This window comes from Arvicanthis niloticus, chromosome 26 (genome assembly GCF_011762505.2).
Source record: "Arvicanthis niloticus isolate mArvNil1 chromosome 26, mArvNil1.pat.X, whole genome shotgun sequence".
Lineage (NCBI taxonomy): Eukaryota > Metazoa > Chordata > Mammalia > Rodentia > Muridae > Arvicanthis > Arvicanthis niloticus.
This window is the reverse complement of record NC_133434.1, coordinates 10,536,891-10,562,455: the sequence shown is the minus strand read 5'-3', so window position 1 is coordinate 10,562,455 and position 25,565 is coordinate 10,536,891. Positions and strand designations below refer to the sequence as shown.

General features: G+C 45.8%; 1 long non-coding RNA gene across 2 annotated transcripts; it reads right to left on the bottom strand.

Annotated features, from left to right (window-relative positions):
• Nucleotides 1-1,222: 1,222 nt before the first annotated feature.
• On the bottom strand, nt 1,223-24,622 carry LOC143439053 (uncharacterized). Of its 2 annotated transcripts, none has more exons than XR_013107505.1 (4): nt 24,349-24,621; nt 23,959-24,026; nt 12,973-13,143; nt 1,223-1,631 (listed from the first exon to the last, which is right to left on the bottom strand). It is a non-coding gene; the product is annotated as an uncharacterized LOC143439053 (long non-coding RNA). The 2 variants fall into 2 exon arrangements; XR_013107506.1 differs by lacking the exon at nt 1,223-1,631 and adding an exon at nt 5,967-9,853 and having other exon boundaries at nt 24,349-24,622.
• Between the last annotated feature and the right edge of the window lie 943 nt (nt 24,623-25,565).

Below are 25,565 nucleotides of genomic sequence, written 5' to 3'. Positions count from 1 at the left end.
AATTAAATTGGAAGTGCAGCCATTTGGAAGGACATTGCAAGTTTGGTACACTGAACTGGTCATTTGAGTCACTCTGCTCTTTCTAAATGGTCCCTAACCATTTTATGATACAGAAAAACGCCACACCTCAGATGGCCTTACATTAAGAACCATCTGGATGCTCACTGATTAGAGGCACTGATAATACGTAGCAGCTTTTCTCTTTCATGGTGAATTGTATAGTTTCCCAAAAAAAAAAAAAAAAAAAAAAAAAAAAAATTCCCTTTGCTCCACTTTCTTTTGAAGTTTAAACAATTGTAACTTGTTTCTAGTTTAAAAATCGGAATGGAAAATAGTTTCAGGGCACCTTTGCAACGCCATTGTTGTTATTTGGATAAATGTCCCATCCCCCAGTCCCAGCCTTGTGTCATGGGCTTGTCTCTCCAGCCTCTGACATAGTGTGAATCAGGGGAACTGATTGGAGAAAGGAGGAAGTTAAGTCATTGGAGGCCTGCTTTTTAGTGCACTCTGGGAGTCCAGTCTCTTCCCCTGTCTTTGTGCCTTGGCCAACATGAGGTAAGCAGCTTTTTCTGCCAACTGTCTTCACTGTTCTGCTCAAATCACGTATCTTAACCGACTAGGTCAGTTTTACTTGATAATGTTTTTGTTTGATTAGGTTTTTTTTTTTTTTTCCCCACAATAAAAACACACTCTTTCCCTCTCTCCCTCCCCGTTCTGGAAAGATACAGATTTGATACCCACAGACACCAAGCAGCACTGCCATGGAAGCAGTATGCCCTCTCCCTGACACCAGTCTCTTGGTCCAGTCACCACCCATACGCTGTGAGAGATAGCTTCCTCTGCTTCCTCTTGCTTGAGAAAGAATCCTGGGCATCCAGCCACCATGCAGCCAGGAACAGTCATGCCGCCCGAGGGCAACAGGCTCACTCCTCTTTCCAGTTGCTCCTCTCTGAGCCCTGCCTTGCCTTTTCTCCTTGAGTTGGCACCAGCCACTTGCACTGACTTGGTTGCAACATACCGACTTTAACAACCAAAGTATAGATACTTGAGAAGAAAGCGCTCATCCTCATCCTCCTTCCCGGGTCTTTAAAATGTAATAATAATAACGATGATAGAAGCAATAGCCTTGAATGAACGCGATAACTGTTTACCAGGAATGAGTTAACAGAGAAGGCACTTCTTAATGCCTGACACAGACAGAATAGACAATACACGTCAACTATTAGTGTAACCATCATTTATTAAGCACACACCATTCCCAGGCTACATGCCAAGTTCTTGCCATATATAATCTCACTTAATCAATGCAGGACCCCCTTCCAGAGAAGGAGATATTATCAATCCATTGTACAGATGAAGGCATGAAGATTGCAAAAACTCAAGTGCTCACACTCACAACCCTGGGACATTTGCAGTTGTCATTGGAATATAGTCTTCATAATGCGTGTCTGTTTCCTTAGTTGACTGTGACGATCTTCAGGTTGAGGGGGGTCTGCGCAGAGCTTAGGATTTCATGAAGCTGGCAGATTTTCTTGAACTTGAAAGATCTGTCTTGAAGGCTTACAGCAGCGGTTCTCAACTTGTGGATCCCAACCCCTTTGGGGGTTGACTAACCCTTTCCCAAGGGCCACCTAAGGCCATTGGAAAACACAAATATTTACATTAGAATTCATAACAACAGCGAAGTTACAGTTATGAAATAGCAAGAAAAACAATTTAATGGCTGGGGATCACCACACCATGAGGAACTGTATTAAAGGGTTACAGCCTTAGGAAGGTTGAGTGACTTAGAGCCTATTGAGTAGGAAATGCATCTGGGTGGGGGAGAAGGAGCAATTAAAAAAGGAAGGCAAGAGGAAACATTGATTATGTGTGTGCCTATTGAGTCAATGCACTTAGTATTTCATATATGTACATACGTATGTATCAGTGTGTTGATAAAGACCTTAGGAAGCCAAAGAAATGGCCCAGTGGGTAAAGGTGCATGCTTGGAGCTAAGTCAGACAGTCTGAGTTTGATTCTCTAGTACTCACATCATGGAAGATGAGGACCAGCTCCTACAAGTTGTCCTACCACACACACACACACACACACACACACACACACACACACACGCTCGCACGCACACGCCCACACCCTTAAAATTTTTAAAGGGAATACTTTTTTAAAATTAAATACTTACGATTTAATTTGTATTTTTCCCCCTTACTTTGAGGATTGCTTTTAAGGATAATTTATTTACACAGGGTCACCGAGTTAGCTAGCCAGTGGTCAGCTCAAAATTCAAACCCAGGGTGGCCTCATTGTCAGGCTGTGGCTTCTGCCTAGGACTGCAGGTTGATCATCTGTGCTCCAATCCCCCGCTTTACAGCACTGCCGCTGCCTTAATAAATTTCACATTTTCCACTAAAACACTAAAGCGGCCCATCAAGAGAGGTTAAGAGAGTAGCTCCCTTAGAGAACAGCCAGCGAAAAAGCCAGACAGTCGGTTTGGGGGATGATTTTTCGGAACAGAACTGCTTAGAGGTGTGAAGATGGATGGGCTGACCTCTGGGGTCTTCTCCAGTCCCAGAGCTTCAGGATTGATTTGCCAATGAAAATGTCGAGCCTTTTCTTCCCTAAGATGAGGAATGGTGGCCTGACTGCATCCCCCACATCTACCACATCCACCCCACCCCCACCCTCACCCCTCACAGCTGATTAAAAATCCAGGATTAAATTAGCAGAAGCAGTGGAAAGGAAGGATTTCTCCGGGAGTAATAATGTTGTCCTAAGACAAGGCAATAAGGGGAGGAGAGGGCGGGCAAAGGATGCATAGCAGTTGGGGAGGTGCAGGCAAGTCAGGGTCCAGATGCTGCTAAGCTACAAGGACCATCGCTCTGTGTTAATCAACAGGCCTAGGGTGTAAGTTCTCTGCCCTTTCGTGTGTATGAGAATATACTGTATACACGATATAGTCTGCTTAAACAGAACAAATACATATGAAAGACATTGAGATACATGCACTGTAACCACAAAATAAGAAGCTCAACTTGAACTCGGGACCCAGACAACAAAAGTCTACTGGGTGTCTACTCTGTGCCCCATGGACTGTTCTAGGTGTACCTATCAGGGCCGCGGAAAGAAGCCAAAGGGATCTGAATCCCTGCCCTCCTGCAGCAAAAGCAGAAGACAGGCAAGAAACCAATGAGAATGTATGCTGGTCCAGCACCAAGTAGGATGCAAAGCCAAAAAACGGTTGGGATGTATCTGTGGCTGTTACAGGAATCGGTAAGGTTTGAGGGGCTGAGCAGGGCTGTTCATCAAGAAGGAGCTACTGAGTGAGAGAGGAGAGAGGCAGAGAGCAGCAGGAAACCAGGCAGAAAACCCAGTGAGGGGGCGGCAGAGGTGGGTGTGAGCTGGCTGTCGCCTTATATGGTCATGTAGCTGTAGAGACGGTGGGGTCAGAGGTGACAGGGGCCAGCTGTGCAGAGCCCTGGACAGATAGGATTTGTGGCTTTCAGATGGAATGAGATGGAGCTTGCTGCAAGTAAAAGAGGCAGGTGATCTGACTGGCACTGTAATGGGGTCACTGTAGCTCAAGATCCAAGGACTACCCTGTACCCCAGGAGAGGAAAGCAGCAGAACTAGGATTCCCTGCAATCACCCAGGTCCGGAGTACTACTGGCGCCGGGGAAAGCAGTCAAGTTCTGTATATATTAAAATACTACGTGTTCAAAGGTGAACAGTGAGGCAAGCCTCTGGAAAGGAAGAAAGCTTTTGCTAATTATCTGTTTCTCAATGCTTCTATCACGTCTTGTCATCTCAGTTAAAGAAGCTGGGGTGAGGCATGGCTTGAAGACAGCTCCCTGATGCTTCTGGCTGCTTTCCACTAAGAGACAGGAGCAGCGTCCCCTCCTGCATCTACAGGTGACTAACCCTACTGGTCTGTTTACCAAGAGACATAAAAAGACACAAGGCTTTGGTGCCTGCCCACAAGGAGCTCTTGGTCTGGCGAGAAAGACAGGGGTAAGTAAGAAAGGCAATACCATAGTTCTAGAATTGATCGTAGGCCCCAGGGCAGGGATCAAAAACGTAAAGTAGGGCATTCAGCTCAGCCTGCAGGAAGGTGGCTAGTGAGATCTGAAAATGTAGGAGCTAGCCAGGGGACAGGCAAGGAGAGGCTTTTCCAGGCAGAAGGATAGCAGGTGCAGAAGCATTGAAGTGTGACTGAGCATGGGGTGTGGGGGCCTGCGAGGGCTGTGTGGGTGGATTGGAGGAGGAAAGCCTCATGGCTGTGAACTCATCTCAGAAGCTGCACTATGTTTATGGGCCCTGATAGAAGTGGGGAACTCATCCCACCGTTCCAGAAAAATTAACCCCCCCGGAGCATATTTAATTTTCAGCGTCTGTTCTCAGTGTCTTTAAATATCAAATGCTATCGATGAGAAGCCGGGCAACCCAATACCTAGGGATCCATCTTGTCCCCGAGAATTGTCTGACCTGTAGTCGTGGTGTGCCTATCTGCAGAGAAGAGAGAGAATAACCCATGCCTCACGCCATCGCTATGAGAATGAAATGAAACATGTCCGTGGAAACATTCCCTAAATTGTCCAAGAGTGGCTTTACTGTTTAAAAGTGTCCAATGAAAGCTATTTGGGAACTTGCCTGGTAGCTGTCTCTGATGCTGCTTCTTGAGCTTTCGGCTGCTCTGGGGCCCTGCTTGCCTTGGGGAGAGCTTCATAACACACCCATTCCCCACTCTTCCCACTTTCTACACAGGCTGTAGCACCCTCCTGGCTCCCTGCTTTTTAAGTGGGGTTCAGACTGACACACTTCTTTTTGAAAGAGGTTTTTTTTTTTTTTTTTTTTTTTTTTTTTTTTTTTTTTTTTTTTTTTTTTTATGTGAGGGTTTTGCCTATGTCCATCACATGCATGGCTGGCACCCAGGGAGGTCAGAAGAAGACATCCGGTACCCTGGACCTGGAGTTATGGTTGGTGGCGAGCCATCATGCTGGGAACTGAACCTGTGTCTTCTGCAGTCCCAGACAATCAATTCTTGATTGACATCTTCAGTTCCACCTAATTGTTGTGACATGTCATTGTTATCTCTAGTCTTCTCTCAGTGTATGCCCGGGTCTCCCATTTTGCCAAAAAATTGAGGCCACTGGCACGAACTTCTGCCTCCATTAAAATCAGTATCAATGATCTAGAAACTTGTCTTGTTTATTAATGTCCTTCTGTCTTATTGGAGGTCTGCCCTGTCCAGTGTGCCTCCTCACCCTCCTCTGACACGCACCACCTTCTCCCTATGCCAGCTATCTTCTTGTGCCTTATCTACTTTCATCTTCAGAACCTTGCCCCATCCACAGTCCTCTCTTCAATAGACTGTTCTCTAGCTTCCGATTGGCTCGTTACCCTGAGTCTATAAATACACTGAGCCTCAGCTATACAAATGCAAATCTCTCCTGACCTCTCTTTTACCTCTCAGCCAAGAGTCTTGAATACAGCACCCGTACATGGGGTCACGACCTCCTCCTTCTTAAACTACTGGGGGCCCTCCTACCTGCCTTCTGACCCCCACAACTCAACACAAAAGCAACACCTCCCATCCGTAAGAGCCATCCATGGGTGTCCCCAGTCTGAGCCTGACATTTGCTTGTTTCTTATTCAGTCCATGGCATCTCTCTCCTTCATCTCTGGCCACTGCAATGCTTCCTTGCCCACACCTTTTCCTGTTTCACCATGTTCTTAAGGAAACATCCATATTCTGCCTAGGGTTTCCTTCTGGTCAGCTGACTTCCGTTTCCTATGGCATCTAACACAATGGCGGTGCTCACCTATGCTGAAGGCTGTGTCTCTCGTTCTCTGAGACTGGCATTTCTGCTGCACTTCAGACCCCTGCTCATTCATAGTCTGCTCAGCACCACCCCACCTCACCCCATCCCACCTCACTCCACCCCACCCCCAGATCTGCAGAGGGAAGTTAGCATGACTCACACCCAAGGTATAATTGATTGCTTCATGTGCTCTGATTTTGAATACTTTTTCTTTGTTTTCTCTCTTTAATGGGTTTAGTTACCATGGGTCAGAACACTAAAACTCACCCCAAGAGGTTGTTGTTTGTATTTGTGTTGATTGTGTGTGTGTGTGTGTGTGTGTGTGTGTGTGTGTGTGCAGGTAGCTGTAGTTATATGTGCACATTTGTAACCCAGAGTCGTATGTTGGCCAGAGTCTTTCTTTAACACCCTCCCCCACCTTACTGTTTGATACAGAGTCTTTTACTGAACCTGAGGATTTCTGTTACAGCTAGGCTTCCTGGCTGGCCAGGGAGCTCCAGAGTCCTCTGGCTGTCCTCTGTCTCTGCCTCCCAGTGCTGAGGTTATCTGTACATCTGGCCATACCTGGTTTTTTACAGTGGAGTTGGGGATTTGAACTCCGGTCATCTCACTTTTCCAGCAGGAGCCTCTGCCTATTGAGCCATCTCCCAAGCCTGTCTACACCATATTTTTGAGGCAGGATCTCTCTCTAAGCCTGGAGCTTGTTCGTTTAGATCGAATGACTGGCCAGCAAGTGATGAGCTAGCTCCGGGGATCCATTTGTCTTTGTTTCCTCAGCACTGGGTTTCCAGACACCCATCATACCCAACTTTGTATGTGAGTGCTAAGGATCCAAACTCGAATCCTAATACGTAAGCAGTAAGCACTTCGCCTGCCGACCCATCCCCCCAGCACTCATTAGAGATTATTATTTCTAATTAACGCCATCAGAGCTGGCCATGGAATCTCATTTCTGTTATTTCCCAGCCACAGTCTTTGGACCAAGCTCCACTCTCTAAGCTTTCTTCCCTTGAACTAGTCCAGGCCTTAGCTTCCTTGTATAAGTCACTGTGTTCATTTCTTGACTGGGCCCCTATCTGCATCCCTCTCTTTGTCCCATATCCATAATCTCCACGGTTGCCAGAGAAAATGTACTTATTTGTATCGCTGGTCTGATACTATAACAAAATAATTCCTTTTACCAACTTGATGCTGTAACAAAATAGCTGACACAGGTGGACTGTACGAAGAAAAGAGGTTTATGTAGCTCACGGATTTTGAGGTGATCAGGTACAGGATTAGCAAGCCATTGGTTCAGCTTCTGGTAAGAGTCCAATGACAGGTAGCATCATGACAAGACCACACAGGGTAAAGAGATCATGTCACTGGACAAGAAGCCAGAGAATAAGTCAGGGGTCTAATTCATTTTTTTTATAAAAGTCTTTTTTTTTGTGTGTGTGAGAACTCAGGAGTTCTGTGGGAGCTAAGAGTCTAACTGAGGCTCTACCTCCTAAAGGTTCTACCACCCCTCAGGGGCCCAAAACAATAATCAGGTCTCCAACAACATGCAAGGCCCTAGACAACAACCTCAAAGTATACCCAAGCAGCAGTATAGAGTAGTCTTGAACTCAATTCAGAAGAGACCATTCCTCAGCTTAACAGCAGATTCAGAAGGGCTCCCTAGAAAGCCTTCTAGCCTAAGGCCCTTCTTGGCCTGGCTTCCCCTTTATGTTGAAGTCTTCTGAGGGTCAGAGAACCTTTTCTCCCTTGTAGAGTCGTGACTCTGTTAAGCAACAAGGCAAGGAGAGCTCACGTGATGTCTCCATCCCCACCTTGCTGCGAATTGAGTCAATTCTGCAGGGAACTGTCCCATCTGCAGATGAGGCTGTTCACTCCCTCAGTGTGGACCAGAGAAAGAGATGAACAACGGGTTCCTGCCCACAGCTTCCACCTGTCAGGAAGGGCACATCTCAGACTTCCTGATCAGAACTCATTCCATCGTGAGGAATAAAGGGAGAAGATAGGGAGACCTAGCCCCAGGGAAAAATCAATGGGGAGAGTATAAACAAGAAAGGGCAGCAGGTTAGCACTAAGATGCTATTAATACCGTCAAACTCAAACTCCAAACAGGCAGCAACAAACGTGGCAACGGATGTTGAGTAGAGAGGACTGAAGCCTTTCATTTGATGCTTCAGGGGATTAGAAATGACACGGCCTCGGTAGACGTATGATCCAGGTCATGTATCTAAGTGAACTGAAAACTTGCATCTTCATAGAAACCTGTACACGGATGTTCATAGCAGCTTTATTCACACTTGCCAGAACTTTAGGAACAACGCCCCCCCCCCATCTCCGATGTCTTTCAGGGGATGAACACGTAAGCCATAGTGTGTACACACAAGGAAATAGTCAATGCTAAGGACAAATGAGATATCCTATGACTAATAGAAGCAGCACAGGGGCGACTGTGTCATTCCAACTGCGTGGCACTTTGGAAAAAGCTGAAGTAGGGAGACTGTAAGAAGAGCAGAGTTGCCTCAATCCTTTGCCCAACTCTTCCATAAGACTCCCTGAGCTCCATCTAGTGTTTGACTGTGGGTCTCTACATCTCTTTCCATGGGCTGCTAGGTGAAGCGTCTCAGAGGACAGTTATACTAGGCTCCTGTCTGTAAGCATAACGGTGTACCATTGAAAGTGCCAGGGATTGGCTCTTGCCCTTGTGATGGGTCTCAGTTTGAACCAATCATTGGTTGGCCATTCCCTCTGTCTCTGCTCTCTCTTTGACCCTGCACATCTTGTAGGCAGGACATATTTTAGGTGGAAGGTTTTATGTGTGGGTTACTGCCCTTATCCTTCTACTGAGAGTTCTACTTGGCTACAGGAAGTGGCCACTTCAGGATCCATATCCCCTACTGCTAGGAGTCTCAGCTATTGTTGTTCACATAGACACCCTAGGGCCTCTCCCCATCTCACTATTTTGGGTATCCCAGAGATTGCCCCACCCACCTTGAGATTTCCATTCTTTCCCCGGCTCTCCCTACTCCTGCTCCCCACCTCCACCACATCCCCTCGACTCCCTTCTCCCACCCAGTTCCCTCCATCCATTTCTTATATCTATTTTATTTCCCCTTCTGACAAAGGTTCAACCATCGTCTCTTGGGGACATCCTTGTTATTTGGCTTCTTTGGGTCTATGGATTATAGCCTGGTTAATCTGTGATGTATGGCTAGTGTCCTCTTATAAGTTAGTATTTATCATGTATGTCCTTATGGAAGACCAACAGAGACAATTAACCTGGACCCTTGAGGGCTCCCAGGGACTGAGCCACCAACCAAAGAGTGAGCACAGGCTGACCTAGGCCCCCTGCACTCATGTAGCAGATCTGTAGTTTGGTCTTCATGTGGGTCTTCCAACAATGAGAGTAGAGTCCCTGAATTGGTTGCCTGCCTGCCCATGGATCCCATTCCCCTAATTGGACTTCCTTGTTTGGCCTCAGTGGGAGAGGATGTGCCTAGTCCTGCAGTAACTTAATGTGCTGGGGGTGGTGGTGTGGGGTGCAGGTAGAACTCTCCCCTCTCAGAGGAGAAGGGGAGGAAGGAATGAAGGGATGGGCTATGTGAAGGAGTAATGAAAGGAGAGGAGAACTTATAGGGTGATGTAAATTGAATAAATAAATTAATTAATTAAAAAAAATCAGAGGTGAACTGGGCTAGTGGGGGAGGGGCGGGGAGAGGTGAGGCCAAAAGAAGCAGAGCACAGAGATTTGGGGGTGATAAAGCTATTTGTCAATGTTAAGATGGTAGATACATGTCACAGTCTTGTTAGAACTACAGAACAAATAAGACTGAGAGGGAGGCCAAGAGGAAACTGTACTTCCGGTGATAACAAAGTCTCCATGCAGGATCACTGATTGCCACTAACATCTCACTGTGGCAATGATGTTAGATGTGAGATGTCAATAACGTAGCCATTTGTGCATGGAAGAGGACAGCACGTGGTCAGCTCCCATGGCCACACTCTGGACTTCCCACTTGTCTTGGTTAGGATTTCCATTGCTGCGAAGAGACATCCTGTCTAAGTCAACTCTTGTAAGGACAACATGTAATCGGGGCTGGCTTATACTTTCAGAGGTTCAGTCCATTATCATCATGGCAGAAACATGGCAGTGTCCAGGCAGGCATGGGCACTGGAGGAGCTGAGAGTTCTATATCTTGTTCTGAAGGCAAACAGAAGACTCAGCATCCTCAGGCAGCTGGGAGGAGGGTCTCAGAGCCCACCCCCAAAGTGACACACTTCCTCCAACAAGGCCACACCCACTCCAACAAGGCCACACCTCCTAATAGTGCCACTCCTTGGGTCAACACACTGAATCTAAAGCTGCTCTGAAAATTAAAGTCCCTTAATGTTAAAAAGGATAGAGCACATTCTAGACTTTCTGCTATGCTTTCTCGTAGACACACTCAGAGGCCATAATGAATGGTGTAGAGACATCAGCCTATGATACAAGAGGGAAAGAAAACTTCGGAACTTGGCTTTCCAAGGGAGCATGAGGAGCAGAACCCTTGCATACACTGGGAATAGGCATGTGTGTGGGTAATGAAAGGACTACATTTTAGTTATGGCAGCTTAGACGTGACCATACCCTAGGTGAGAAATGACTGAGTAGACAAGTTTGGAGAGTACTGCATGGCAAGGAAGATGACTCAGCAATTCAGAGCACACGCTGCTGTCTCAGGGAACTCAAGTGTGGTTCCCAGCACCTACATTAGGCAGCCCACAACCACGTGTAACTTCAACTTTGGGCGATCTGAAGTCCTTTTCTGGCCTCGGTGGGCACTACACTCCTGTGCACTTACCCACCAGCTCGCCCATATACACATAATTAAAAATAAAGTCAATTCTTTAGCTGAGAGTATTGAAGTGGATATGACCATCGCCAAAGCAGAGTTCAGGGAAGACCCGCAAGGAGAAAGACTAAACAAGCCATTGCACATCACAGGCGAGACCCTGTGAAAAGGTATCTGGGGCTAGAGAGCTGGCACGCCTAATAGGAAGAACTATTATTCAGTTTTGCCTGTCTGATTTCAGGCTAGGTCTTTCCTAGGATTGGGTATTATAGCTACAGTTTTATCCAATCACTGGGAGTAAGAGAGGATTTCCCTCCCTCCCTCCCTCCCTCCCTCCCTCCCTCCCTCCCTCCCTCCCTCCTTCCCTTCCTTCCTTCCTTCCTTCCTTCCTTCCTTTCTTCTTTTAATTTTATTTTTTCCTTTTATTATAAATGAGTTCTTTTCTCATACACTATATCCTGATTATAGTTTCCCCTCCCTCTACTCCTCCTCACCACCTCCTCTCCAATCCAAATCCCCTCCTGTTAGTATTCTGTCTAAACTCTACCTCCACAGTTGCCTGGCAACAGCCAGGTATGCTCCTCCCCACAATTACCTGGCAACACCAGGTAGGCCTGGCCCACTATAAAAGGGGCTGCTTGCCCCCCTCCTCTCTCTCTTAATCTCTTGCCTCTAGCTTCTTTCTGTCCCCTCACCTTTTTCCCCTTCCCTTCCCCCTCTCTCCATGTGCTCATTGGCCAGCCTCTACTTCTCTACTTCTCTACTTCTCTACTTCTCTACTCTCTCTCTGCCTCTACTACCCTCCTGGCTCCCCTCCCCATGCCCTGAATAAACTCGATTCTATACTATACTGGAGTGTGGCTGGTCCCTCAGGGGGAAGAGATGCCTCTACACGGGCCTGCTGAGACATCCTCTTCCCCCATACCTCTCCACACACCCACAGAACACACTCTCTTTATCCCTTTATCTTTTTATAAACACACCCCCCTCCCTCTCACTAGAAAAAAAACAAGCTTTCTAATAGACAATGACAAAATATAAGAAAATAAAACCTAATAAGAGAAAACAAAGACGACTACACTGAAGTTGGACCAGGCAAATCAACTGAAGAAAACGAGCCCCAAGAGAAAGCACGAGAACTGGAGACCCATTCATTCATATATTCAGGAGTCCCATTAAACATGTTAGACTGAAAACTATACACAGAGGACCTGGTGCAGACCCAGGCAGGACCTGTGCTGGATGCTTCAGTGGAGAGAGAGTTTTTTGAATAGTAAAATAATTATCCATGAGAGTTATTGTCGGTGTGATACTTGGTGTGAGTATTTACTCGGCCCAGGGAGTGCCACTATTGGAAGGTGTGGCCCTGTTGGAGTAGGTGTGTCACTGTGGGTGTGGGCTTTAAGACCCTTATCCTACCTGCCTGGAAGGCAGTATTCTGCTAGCAGCCTCCAGATGAAGATGTAAAACTCTCAGCTCCTCCTGTACCATGCCTGCCTAGATGTTGCTCTGCTCACACCTTGATGATGACGGACTGAACCTCTGAACCTGTAAGCCAGCCCCAATTAAACGTTGTCCTTTATAAGACTCGCCTTGGTCATGGTGTCTGTTCACAGCAGTAAAACTCTAACTAAGACACTTGAGGAGGAAAGAGTTTATTTTTGCTTATTCATCCCTGTCACTGTCCATCACTGAAGGCAGTCAGAGCAGGAACTCAAACAGGACAGGAACCTGGATCTGAGACAGAGGCCATGGAGGAGTGCTGTTCATTGGCTTGTTCTCCATGGCTTGCTCAGCCTGCTTTCTTATAGTACCCAGTACCGTCAGTCCAGGGATGTACTACCCATATTGACTTGGCCCTCCCATATCAATAACTAATTAGGAAAATGTCCCTACAGGCCTGTCTACAGCCTGATCTTAGGGAGGCATTTTCTTAATTGAAGTTCCCTCCTCCGAGATGACTCTTGATTGCCTCAGGTTGACATTGAACTGCCCAGTACTACTAGGAAGGAGGCTCATTTTGGCAAAGTGCTTGCCGTGCAAATATGAGGATACCCCAGCACCTGTGTAAATAATAATAATAATAATAATAATAATAATAATAATAATAATAATAATAATATAAAACAACTGCAGAGAGGCAGAGACAGGAGGGTCCTCCGGGTCTTGCTAAACAGCCAGAATAGCCTAATCAGTGAGCACCAGGTTCACTGAGAGACCTTACCTCAAAAATGATATAAGATGCCAAGCAATTGAGGAGAACATGTCAAGGAAATGTCTGCTGGCCTTTCTTGGGATATTTTTCTCTCCTTTCCCCACACTCTCACCTGTGCTCCCTTCTTCTGAGTACTCTGCATCCTCAGGCAAAGCTCAGCCATTGGGGTTCCTCCCTGGAGAGGAAACAGTAATGGATGGAGCCAGGAAGCCTTGAGGAAACTCTGTTAACCACAGAACAATATCTTCTCAATCGAGGAAGTCACTTGGTCCTTGTGGCCACTCTGGGGAAAAAGGGACACATCTATTTAACGCTGACCTGAGCCCAACCCCCATTCAGCACAGTCTCTTTTACCCTCCCCACAGAGATGTGCTTGCTGAGAGACAAATCAACCTCCAGATAGCTGGGAGCTTTGCTGAGGTTTTTTTTTTTTTTTTTTTTTTTTTTTTTTTTTTCCCTCCTTTGTCATCTGGTTCTTCAAACTGAAATACAAATTATACCCTGGAGAAGAAAGGAGGTCACGTAAATAAGGTGGCGGAGGGTGATGAAAGGGGTTCTACAAAGGAGGTGACATTGTTTGCCGAGCCTTTGCAAACAGGACGTGTGGGTTTCAAAGTATTTAAGCTCCGTTGATGACTTTAATAAAGATCGTTTCTAATTTATGTGTGTCATAAAGTTTGTTTTTTTTTTTTGTTTTTTTTGTTTTTTTTTTTAGAATACAGACAAATACAAAAAGAAAAACAAACCCATGGCAATCTGCTTAGGGGGTTGGTCTTTGGGACTTTTCATTTTCCTGAGTCTCTCAGCATCTTCTTTCTCTCTGTGTGACATGGCATCATTAGTACATAATGCCCCAGTACTCATGGGTACTGCTTAGTCATACATAAAAAATGTTTTCCACTCTTATGCACAAAGACACAATAGGACAGTTCATATCAAAGCCCTTCCCTGTGGCCATGTGGAACTTCATCATTTCTTTCGTTGACAAACAGTCACTGGTACCCACTAGATCCTGAGCTTGCCCCATGTGATGGGCAGACCTGAACACATAGAGCCTACAACCCAGCCTGATGCAGGGGATGGGCACTAAATGACACCCCATGTTGGACACTGCCTCTGCAATCATGCAGCCCTTGGAGGCTACCCTCTGAAAGTCTCCACGGCTGAGGTTTACCGTTAATGGTTTCTGGTGAGACTCAAGCGGTTTGCACCATTACCCACCGGCACGGTGGCCTGATGACCAGCCAAGGGTTTTCTTTTTATGGATGATGGCTGTCAAGGACACTGTAAGGATGTTGCACAATGATATTCTATCTCTTGATTTCTGACAGGAAGCCTGATTGTGACAAATGATCTTGTGTCCTCAGTCCCCTGCAAAGTCGTCCCATCAGCAGGAGATGGTCCCTTTTCACTGAGCATCAGCCTAAAGGAAAAGGAGAACACTCAGGCAGCCCAGCTGCAGCCCCTGCAGCAGACAGCAGTGTGGCCCAGAGAAACACTGCTAAGCAGAACCCCCTGCTCATCACAGCAAACCCAAGAGCTCCTGGGGCCCTTGTTCTCTTTGAAATTTGATCGGTACCCCTATCAGGCATGCTTCAATCATCCAAACAGAGGAAGTCATTTTTATTTTAAAAAAATATTCCTAAAGAGTCAGCTTCTAAGTCCTGTAGAGCGATTAAGAAAACCAACCAACCAAACAAACAAACAAATAAACAACAACAAACCTCAACATTCTCGAGGTGTGATTGAGCCATACCCAAGGCTAGACTTTAATAAATGGCCTTGGCATTTTTGTAAGAAGCGCTAGTCCCTTTTTCTGTCTAAGTCTTCTTTGGGGAATAGAGTTGGCTGAGTGTAAGGCACAGATGCCCACACACTCTGCAGCCGAAGTCCTGTGGACTGAGTACATGGCTGCCTTCTTGTGGCCACAGTACCCCATTCTTTTCAATCATGCACCCAGGTCTCCTTTTATTTCTTCCTGCCTTGCACTTGTCCCAGCTGCTCAGTAAAGTGCTGGGTTCTGACATACCACTTGTCCAATCTAACTGGCCAAGTGAACCACAAACAAACACCCAAATAGCAGCTGTTCTAGATTAATGGGTGAGTGGAGTTGTTATCCCCCACCACCCCCACCCACCCCAAATAATGAGAGCTCCTGTCTGCAGGGGACCCGTAGCCAGACTGATAATTTTAAAGCTAGCTATCAGCAGAAAAGCTAAGGAGACTAGTTAACTTGTGTGTTAATGTGGTATGTGTGTAAAATTAACAACCCTTTGATAGCTGAGCTGCAACCGCCCTCCGGAGGTCAATCTGGAAGTCACGGAGATGGCTGCCTTGGCAGGGCAGTGTGCCAGTTGTAAGTGGGAAGTCACCCAGATGGGGTGATGGCCCAGCTGCACCCTAGAATTAATACTGTGTTAAATTAGCCCCTGTGTAAATGCTGTTGTTTAACAGCTTGCCTGGAGTGTTTGTGGGAGCAACTGCAGCGGGGAACATTTAAGGTTCCAGCTTGGGACCATTTCCCACGAATGATCAGTCAGTGGCAAACATTCATGGCAACATCAACATCTTCATAGCAACCCGTTGAGTGGCTTGCACCAAGCTCCAGGCTAAACTAGCCCAGACATCACCTTGTCTGGTCCACTAAGCATCACTACACAGTATGGGATGTCTCCTGTGTAACAGAGACAGACACTGGTGTTGTGATGACGGGCTTGCCAGTCCTGGAAGATACGAGGGTTTTCATCTAGATCTGTCTGATTCTAACAGGTGCTCTCTCGCTTTTCAGAATGTTCTTGAGGTGTTGGGGTGGACAATCTTCACAAGGGTGGCTTTGGTGTTCTCTAGGGAATCACAGCAAAAGCTCAGAAAAAAAAAAAAAAAAAAGCTTTGAAACGGACAGGTCAGCCTCAGCTCTTCTGGTGGCTGGGTTAGAGGCATCTGCATTTTGGAGTAGAGATTACACACCAGCCCTAACTCTACCAGTAGCAACAGAACATAGGAACCAAGGAGACCAAGGAGACAGGCTTTGATCGATATATTGGCAAGGGTTGGACAAAGTCTTCCAAAATGGAGTTCTCCTCCTAGGACTTCTATTCACCATCCTGCATCTTATACTCTAGTCTGAAGCTGGGCAAGGTGTCTGTGACCTCACCCTAATAGACAGGCCACATGGAAATGGGAAGCTTCCTAGACCGTCCACCTTGCACAAACATAGCTCACACCATCATCTCTTACGTCCCCTTCCCAGGGACTCCCAGGATGGGTGGGGATGGGGGCGTGGGGGGGTGGCTGCTGCCTGCAGGGTGTGTTTCCCAGGGCCCCTCAGAACAAAGTCCTGATATATACACTGTCTCATGCTGCACAAAACATTGAAGCTGCTGCTTCCAGCTGAGAATTGAGGGCCTTTAGGAAACCCTCAGAAATACAACCAAGAAACACATCCCTTCCTTTTCAGAGGGTAGGAAGGGAGCCGGGCCCTTGAAAAAGAAGGAAAGCTCCTGCCTGTGGGGCAAACCCGACTCCCAGTCCCAGCTTAGGAAGAGAGAGAAAGGGTGAAGAAAGGGAGCAACCATTGGGAACGTAGGCTGCTGTCCTGTTCCACAACCATATTCCCTTGGCTAATCTTTGAGTGGCTGACCTTTGAGCCTGCTGGGGAATCACACACTCACAGGGCACGCAGACAGGCCGTGCTACCACCACCACTCTGTCCCCTGCCTGTTCTAAGGCCGTGCACAACCTCCTGGAGCTGTTGCTGTTACACAAGGAAACAGCAGATGAATCCAGCCTGGCTGGGGGCCAGTTAGGAGGAAATCTTAAAATGGCTTGGAGGCCCAAAGGCTGAACTCCGTTCTGGATTACAAGTCCTGGCTACAGCAGTGCCAGTCTACTCTCTGTTACTGGGAACAAAACCCTCTGAGGGTTGAGGGTGGGGAATGGGGAATGGGCATACTAGCCTGAGGACTTTGCGCTCCTAGAAATGTACAAGACAACCCTTCAGACTACAGAAAATGGTTGGTTGGCCTTAGGCTACACGTTTCTTTTAGATGAATACGTCATTGCCACCATCTCCAACTTCCAACACTGATCAACAGAGAATCCAGCCTAAACTCAGGTCATTGTCTATTTTGAACCATCCTGCACAAAGAGGTTACTGAATCACTCACTGTTCTCTGACCTCCTGTCCAGCTAGCCATGGCTTTGAGCTGTTCACTTTGCCAGCTCCACCCATATCCCTGTTTCCTCTTAGCCAGAGGTAACTTGCCCATACTTCAAGAGCCAGATCAAATATCTCCAGCATGCTACTATTGTTCGGGGGTCCGGCCACAAGCTATCTATAAAATGTATGAATGGTCTCCCTCATATAGCTCCTACATCCTACTATAAATGGTACATGCATACTCTCTCTCTTTTCAATATTGCAGATTCTTTGTGTCTGTGGTCTAGTTCTGCTACCACTTTGTATGGCTCCCATCAGCTGGACCAGTGTGGCGGTTTCACTAGGAATGCCCCCACAGACTCATGTGTTTGAATTCTTGGCCCATAGGGAGTAGCAATATTAAGAGATGTGGCCTAGTTGGAGTGGGTGTAGCCTTGTTGGAGGAAATGTTTTCCTGTGGAGGTGGACTTTAAGCCACACCCAGTATGGCACAGTCTTCTGCTGCCTTCTGATCAAATTGTAGAAGTCTCATTTCCTTTCCCAGCACCATGTCTACCTGGATGCTGCCATGCTTTCCACCATGGTGATAATGGACTAAACCTCTGAAATTATAAGCCAGCCCCAATTAAATGTTGTTCTTTATGTGAGTTGTAGGCATAATGTTATTGGACATTGTGTAAAGATTGTCCTTGTATTATTAAATGCTGATTTCTCTGTTCCCATAACTGGTTGCAATCTGGACATGCCATTTGTAGTACTTAGTCAAAGAATCTCCAGTCTCAGTGTTGTGTAAACTTTGCTCTCCATTTATTCTCTGACTTGTTAATTAAAGCTGATCAGACAATGGCTGAACAGAAGAGAGAGTAGGGCTGGACTTCCGGTCCTAGCCAGGGATGGGATAGGAGAGAGGATGCAGCCATGAGGAAAGGAAAGGGTGCAGGAGCCACCATGGGAGCACACCTGGAACAGAGAGAGCCAGATCAATACTAAAATGCAAGTATTTTAGGGATTTTGGCTGGGAGGTGGCCAGATTAGCTTAGAGGATTAGAATAGATCAATAACTGCTCAGCTATTGTACAGTAAAGCTTGACTGAATAAATCTTATAGTCTCTGCTTCATTTGTTTGAGAGCTAGTTAGGATAAAGAAAAAAATATCACTTTAAAAATTATACGAACACTCTAGTTGCTGTGGTCATGGCATCTCTTCACAGCAATAGAAACCCTAATTAAGACACCCAGTGAATATTAGTTTTTTTTTTTTTTTCTCATTGTTCTGGTTAATTTAGTTTCCACCCTTTAAACAGGGCACTTCTATGCCTCCTCTGAACAATGTTTCTCTGATTCTCTTCCTGCTCTGGTTGCCTCTACAGAAGGCAGCACACTGGAAAGAACATGTTAGATTATTCTAGGGTAGTCACCTACGAGGATAGGGGCAGAAAATCAGGTCCACAGAGCTGTACAGAGTCTTCTTGTAGACATGGGGTGGGGATGCCTGGGCTTGCTTGCTAAGATGCCTAGGCTGGCCTCAAACTCGGGATCCTCCTGCCTGAGCCTCCTGAGTGCTGGGATTTACAGGAATGCTCTTGTATGTAAGCTTGGCTAAATATAGACTTTCACATAAGCTGTGTCCTGTGGTTGCGTTAAAGAAAACAAGACGTGGGAGACCACTTGGAAGCCTCTTACAAACAACTCAGACAAATTTCAAATATAGTATTTAGCTACAGCTCCAGTAGAAGCAGAGAGTAGGGGAAGAACCCAGCTAATACAATGACACTTAAAGAGTCTAAAGAACACGAGGTGTGATATAATAATTAGTATCCAACCCCTTTCTCTCCTAAGAGAACTCAAGATTATCCTCTTATAAGAAACTCCATTAAACATTCATAGGCCTGGTGGTTTGAGTGAAGCACATACTTCCAACTTGACTAATGACGATCACATATCTCCTAAGGTCTGATTTAGAGTAGGGTGTGCCCTGAGCCTGGTCAACAGAATGATTCCCAAAGATTTTGCTAATATCTTCAGCAAGGAGAATCTTAGAGTGGGTGCTATGGCTCCAGTCCCAATGGTCGGATGATGATACCCAGGTCTGATACGGTGAAAGGAGACAATAGACTCTTGCAGCTTGTCCTTAGACCTTTACACATTCATGGTGGTACGTGTGCACCCCTCCCCCCCCACATACTTGATAAATAAATATAATTTGAAAACTTAAAAAAACTTTTCCCCTCTTGTTAAATGGTGTGGCTAAGGCAGGGAGCCTTTGAAACACAAAACAACTTACAACACTGAACAAAGACAGAGAGACAGAATCCTCTCAGAACCTTCTCTGCTTGCAACCAGTGAATGTCTAAGTTATATGGACCACCCCGTCCTTCCTTCCTTCCTTCCTCCCTCTCCTTCTCTCTCCCTTTCTCTCTCTCTCTCTCTCTCTTTTTCTTATTAAATCAGTTGAGCTGTATTTTTGGAGTATTCAAATTAGAATTATGGCCAACTTAGAATCCAGTCTGTTGCTACTCTCTGTCAAGAGAGATCTTCCAATTGAAAAAAATAACACAAATGTTATCCAAGGAGAGAAATGAAGGTGAAGATATGGGCAATGTAGGAGAAAAAAAAATGACCCATTGTCTGTGTCTGCAAGCCTATTGGATGACTCCCTCGAGCACTGTGGGAACCTTTGGGCCTAGGCTCAGCATCCATTTTGGGTAAAACTTTTGAGAAACCATGGAAAGGAAGACAAGACATTGAGAGATCCTGTCTCAGTTTCCAGCATGGGGAAAGGAGTGACTTTGGGAAACCTAAAAAACAACCCCAGCCCTGCTATGGAAACTATAAATGTTTGTGTATTAGAATGTGACATGCCCCCCCACCCCCCCAAATCCAGAGGCTAGTGGTATTCAAAGGCAGGGCTCTAGAGTCAGTTAGGAGTAGATGAAGTCATGAGGGTGGAGACCGCTTGATGAAACCGGTAGGTGGAGTAGAAGAGAATCCAGCCTGGTATCCTGATACTATTTTGCCATGTGATACTTTCAGACACATGATGATGTGGCAAGCAGGCCCTCCACAGGCAACAATCAGATACCAGCGGCATGCTCTTAGATTTCCTGGAAATTGGAGCCACAATAAATCTCTATTCTTTACCAAATTACAGTCACAAGTATTTTGTTATAGTGACTGAAAATAGATGAAGACAAATTCCCCCACCAAAATTCCAGAATTGTGTGGTAAACAGCTGGAAGTGAATACTTCTGAAACTAGATGCAGTGGCCACCCCCAAACTATTGTGGCTTTATATAAGTCAAAGCAAATTCAATCAGCAACATTTCTTGAGCCCTTACAATGCCCACCTGTCTTTCCTTACTGGTCATCAGGCTTGAAGGCAAGTGTCTTTACCTGTCAATCATCTTGCTGGCCCTAGATCAGTATTTCTTTAGCAATGGTATACAAACTATAAGCACCAGAAAGTGTGTTGCTACTGTGCACATAGGGGGCGCTGGAGGACACTGAGCAGATCTTGGAGATCTACCCAACATCGTTACTTCTTGCTTCTCTCTATTAAGTTCACAATGAACCCTGTAGAACCTCAGGTCTGGACCATTTAAAGCTGATAATACTCCTTGTTCTTCTAGCTTTTGGATTGGTCATTTGGAGGGCGGCAAGCTACACTTACAGTTATTAGTTATGATCAGGATTCACCCTCATCACTGGGCAACTGTCCACTTCGAGAACTTGAATTCAGAGTCTCAACCTAATGTCTTTTCAGCTCTCTATTCTCTCTTGAATGTCCTGCTTCTGTGTAAGACTGTATTCTCAGCTATAGGTTACTTTGCTGGCATAACTTTGGAAAATACTAATCTGATTCTGAAACACATTCAGGCATTGATGTGACTTGATAACGTGACACAACATCATTGATATTACAATACAGGTTCTTGGGTCTCATCCCAGTGCTCTCAGGCTTTTGTCCAATGACAAAGCTGACTTCCTGGCAAACAGATGAGCTCTCCATCCTTGAAAACATTTTTGAACTGGCTGGATGATCAGATTTCTGTAAAGTCAATAGAGAGTCCTTGGTTGGTTACTAGTTTGAATTGTAATAAGGATTAAAAAAAAAAAAAACCTGTCTACTATGATTTCTAAAACTATTTGTTTCTGGTTTGTGAATAGAATAGAAGTTAGAATTTCTTCCTTGAATTCTCTGTGTTTACCGTTAGTAGACTGAAGCCATCTGAGTCCAGGTACTCAACCGAGTGGTAGTAATCACCTCCGGGAATACTTAATACCTAACTGTCCCACGAATATTTCTATTACTTTAACAGGAATACAACTTCATGACATTTATGCATTGGTTCTGATATACTTCCTAGACAGAAGAAATCAATATAACCAATTATAGAATGGGGGAGAAACAATGACAAGAATAATTCAAATTCATCTTTTGATTGAGAAGATAATACATTCCTACATTTGAATATGGAATGCCTATTGATTTATTATAAACCACAAATGAAACTTAATTAGCAAAAGCCAGCTCAGCAATAGTCAGCACACTCTCCAGACTCCTCTCTCCTTCTCTCTATCTTGAGCTCTCTTCTTCACTCCATGTCATGCATAGATGGCATAGATGCTAAGATTGAACATGTCAGCTCCTGTCCCTCTGCCTCTCCCTATATAGGATCTGATTACACACTCAGTTTCATTTGCTGGGTGGCCAGTCCTGGCTAATTGGTGCAGGCATTTGTTCCTGCAATGATTCGGTCAATCATTGTTTGTTGAGTCCTTTATTTTAAAACTGGTTTCTGTGACAGAACTAGAAACAGGAAGGTTGTAACGCCTCTCCTCGGCCAGAGAGGCAAATGGGCTCCTCAGAATCCAGTTTATAAACTCAGGGTCTGATTCTTCATTCTCTTTTATATCCACTGTTCTGTAACCCCAACCACACAGACTCAAGCCATCCAGGGGAATTGATTCCTCCATTTCTGAATGGTTCTTCAGCTTTGACCTTGGGATTATAGACATCCTTGAACCCCGTCTCCCTTTGTCCTACTAACCAATCCCACTTTATTCTCTTGGCTATAATAAGATGGAGCTGAGAGGATCCTTTATTCTCTCTAGACCTCCGCACACCCCGATGCTGCTTTCCAGCTATTCTTTTCTTTGGGAGAAATTGGTTTCTCATCAGAATGTTCTTTACTTGCTACTTGACCAATTTACCGAAACTTCTAAGGAAGCCAGGTATATGCACCCGTTAAACAAGTTAGTTTTTATTGTCGACTTGACTCCACGGATAAAAGACACACACACTGTTGTTCCTTTCCAACTTGCCTTCTTGGCACAATTGCCAGGCGCTACTGTCTCCCAGGAGCCTGGAAAAGCACACCCTTATCAATTATCTTTGCTCTGTATCTTTCACCTGCCCTAAACGTCAGTGGCTTGTCCCATCTATTCCCTGCCAAACATCCCTGACCACCTGCCTGAAATAGTGGCGACAGGTCCCAGCTCCTCCCGAGACCTCACATGGCTGCTGGGTTCTTCTCCCTCCAAGACAGTCACTTGGGACAAGGGAACATTAACTGAGGAGTTGTTCCCATCAGGCTGGCCTATGGCATGTCTGTGAATCCCTTGCTTTGATTGATTATTGATGTAGGGCTCGAGCCTACTATATAGGCCATGCTACCCTTGCACAGAATGGTCTTGGGCTGTATACGAAACCTAACTGATCATGAGCCTGGGGGAATCAAGCCAGTGGACCTTTCTCCATGGTTTTTACTTCAGGTTCCTATGTTGAGTTCCTGCCTTGGCTTTTGTCCATGATGGACTGTAGCCAGAAAGCTGAAATAAAGCCTTTCTCCCCTAGCTTTTTGTGAGAAATGTTCCATCACAGCAACAGAAAGCAAAATAAGAATACCTGTCATCACAGACCTTGGTAGGCTGATGTTAGAGGGTCATGGGTGAGGTCAGTGGAGCCTACATGTTAATTCCAGGCCAGCTCAGCCTATTGTGGAAAATCCTGTCTTGAAAACAGTTGTTTTTCTGAGGGTCATCAGCACCACCACATTCGCCTGAACTCCTTGCAACACCCACAGTTGCTTCAAGTTAAGCTCAAACGATTATGACTCCCCAGCCCCGGAAGATTTGTTAGAGTCCTAAACCAAACCTATAGTATCTCGAAATGTGACCTTATTTGGAGATATGGTTGGTACAGGTATAATTAGTTAAGGTGAAGTCATAGGCTAACAGGGTGGTGAGTCCTTAAACCGATAAAGCTGATGTCACTACAAGAAGAGGACAAGGTGGACACAAGCCCTATGGACAGTGGAGGATGACGTGAGAGCACGCTGTGAGGCTGCCGAGGGCTTGGACCACAGGGAGACAGGGAAAGGCAAGGCAAAGTCTTCCCTTCCTCTTTGCAAACATCTTAATTTTTGAACTTCAAGCTTCTAGAGAGGTAAGACAAAGCATTTTCCCCTACTTTTAACACTACCTAGCTTGTGGTGTTTTGTTATAGCTTCCTAGGAAAGCTATACATGGCTTCTCCCCTACCATGCATTGTATTTAGGAAATACAGAGGAGAAGAGTGGGCACCACAGCCCTACTATGCCCTGAAACATTGATACAGCATGCAGGCCTCTTGTCCCTGTGGCTGTGTTATCTCACCCCCCACCCTCACCCCTACCCCGACCCCCACCCACACCCCCACTCTGCTCTCACTCCCACTCACTCGCCTCCCCATTTGATTTGACACCAGCAAAGCCTTTCTGTCTTCTTAGCTAACATCTTTCTGGAGACATAAAGAAAAGCAACTGCTTCTGTGTACAAGATTCGTTCTCCCATCTTCAGGTTTATAGTCTGTACAGACAGGAAGCAGGAAAAAAAAAAAAAAAAAAAACCAGTCAGCTAACAAGCCATCAATCACGATCCAGGATAATAGATGCTCACCTCTCTGTAGTTCGTTTGCTTTTCGGCTGTTTATCTCCCAGTAGTGCTGATCTGTGACTCTTTCTTACCTTGTGAAAATAGATACAGAGACAAACTGTTGCTTCGGGACTGAGCAAAATTAATTTGCCTACAAGGGAAATGGACCTAACACACCACACCGGAGCTTCAAAGAACAGTTAAGATAGGCTACTAACTCACAAAGCCTCAGACAAGTCTGAGTCCTCTGTCGCTAGCACAGAGACCATAGGTGGTCTACAGAAAAACAAAAGGATTTCATTATAAACTGACAAACAGGAAACAAGAGCCTGAGGCAGGAGAGTAGAAGCAGAAAGGGAAAGACCTCTCTGTCTGTGCTCCCGACTCCTCTCTGCTGCTGTCTTTGGGACTCACCTCCTTTCTACCTGAAGACCAGATCTGTAACTAGCTCACAAATTCACATGTTAGTGGTCCAGCCATCAGGCTTTGTCCCCTTGATGGCTGCTCTTCCTGAGAAGGGACTCTGATTCCATTCTGGTCAAGAGTCCCCGCTCTTTGGCAGTAGGTACAGGAGCGTGAGGGGAAGGCAGCAGTGGGCGGCCAGGCAAAGCAGAGATATGGCTGTAAGTGGGCCAGCCAAGCAAACAGTGCTGAGAGTCCTCTCACAAGTTTCTTGAATGAACCACATGGGTATGACAGAGGTGCCAAGAAGGGAGTGGAAAAATACCAGATAGTAACTCATTCTGTGTTCTTTTTCAGTGAGATACAGGAATAATCCCAAATCTAAGAGACCTGTTTATTTAGGATCATCTTCCTGCCTGCTCAGGCCCTTGGGATAAGTTCTTTGGCAGCCAGGGTGGAGATGGAGGTGGGGGTGGGGGTGGGGATGGGGATGGGGATGAGGGTGGGGGTGGGGGTGGGGGTGAGGAACTCCTCAGTCTTTTTAGCAGTTAGGCTCGTGCTAACACCAAGAGCTGCTATATTGGTAAGTTTTCTTGTTGCTGCAACAGAATAACCAAAAAAGCAAGGTCAGGAAGGAAGGGTTTCTTCTGAAGGACCGTTTCAGGCAAGTCCCTCATGCTGGACAAACCTGGTGGTCATGGTGGGCAGAGCCCGGATCCACAGTGTGGAGGCAGAGACAGGTGAATGCTGCTATGTGGCTAGCCTCCCCCTTTTATGCAAAGTAGGACTCCCCCAGTGAAATGGAACTGCCTGTGTTCTACTGTGAATCTTGCCACCTCAACCTAATCTACTCCAGTCCCTTGCAAGCACACCTAGAAGTGCGTTTCCATGGTGATTCTAGATCTAGTTAAGCCAGTCAGCAAAACCTCCCAGTCACAATGTTCACTGAAAATGTATCAAGAACACCGCCCCCCTCCCCCCCCAAATCTGGGCCCTATGACTGGAGTTGAGGTGGAGTTAAAGATAGGAAATGGTTCTTCTGACTCAAAAGATGATTTACTCCAGGGGTGGATTAATTTCCAAATGCTTCCTAACTACTTCTTTCTAGAAAAATGCAGTACTTGATATAAGCATTCGATTTACTGTACAAAATGATCTGCATTCAAATCCTGGTCTCACGTTAACATGGAGTCTTGGGGAGGTTTCTTTACCTTTCTAACCTATAGCTT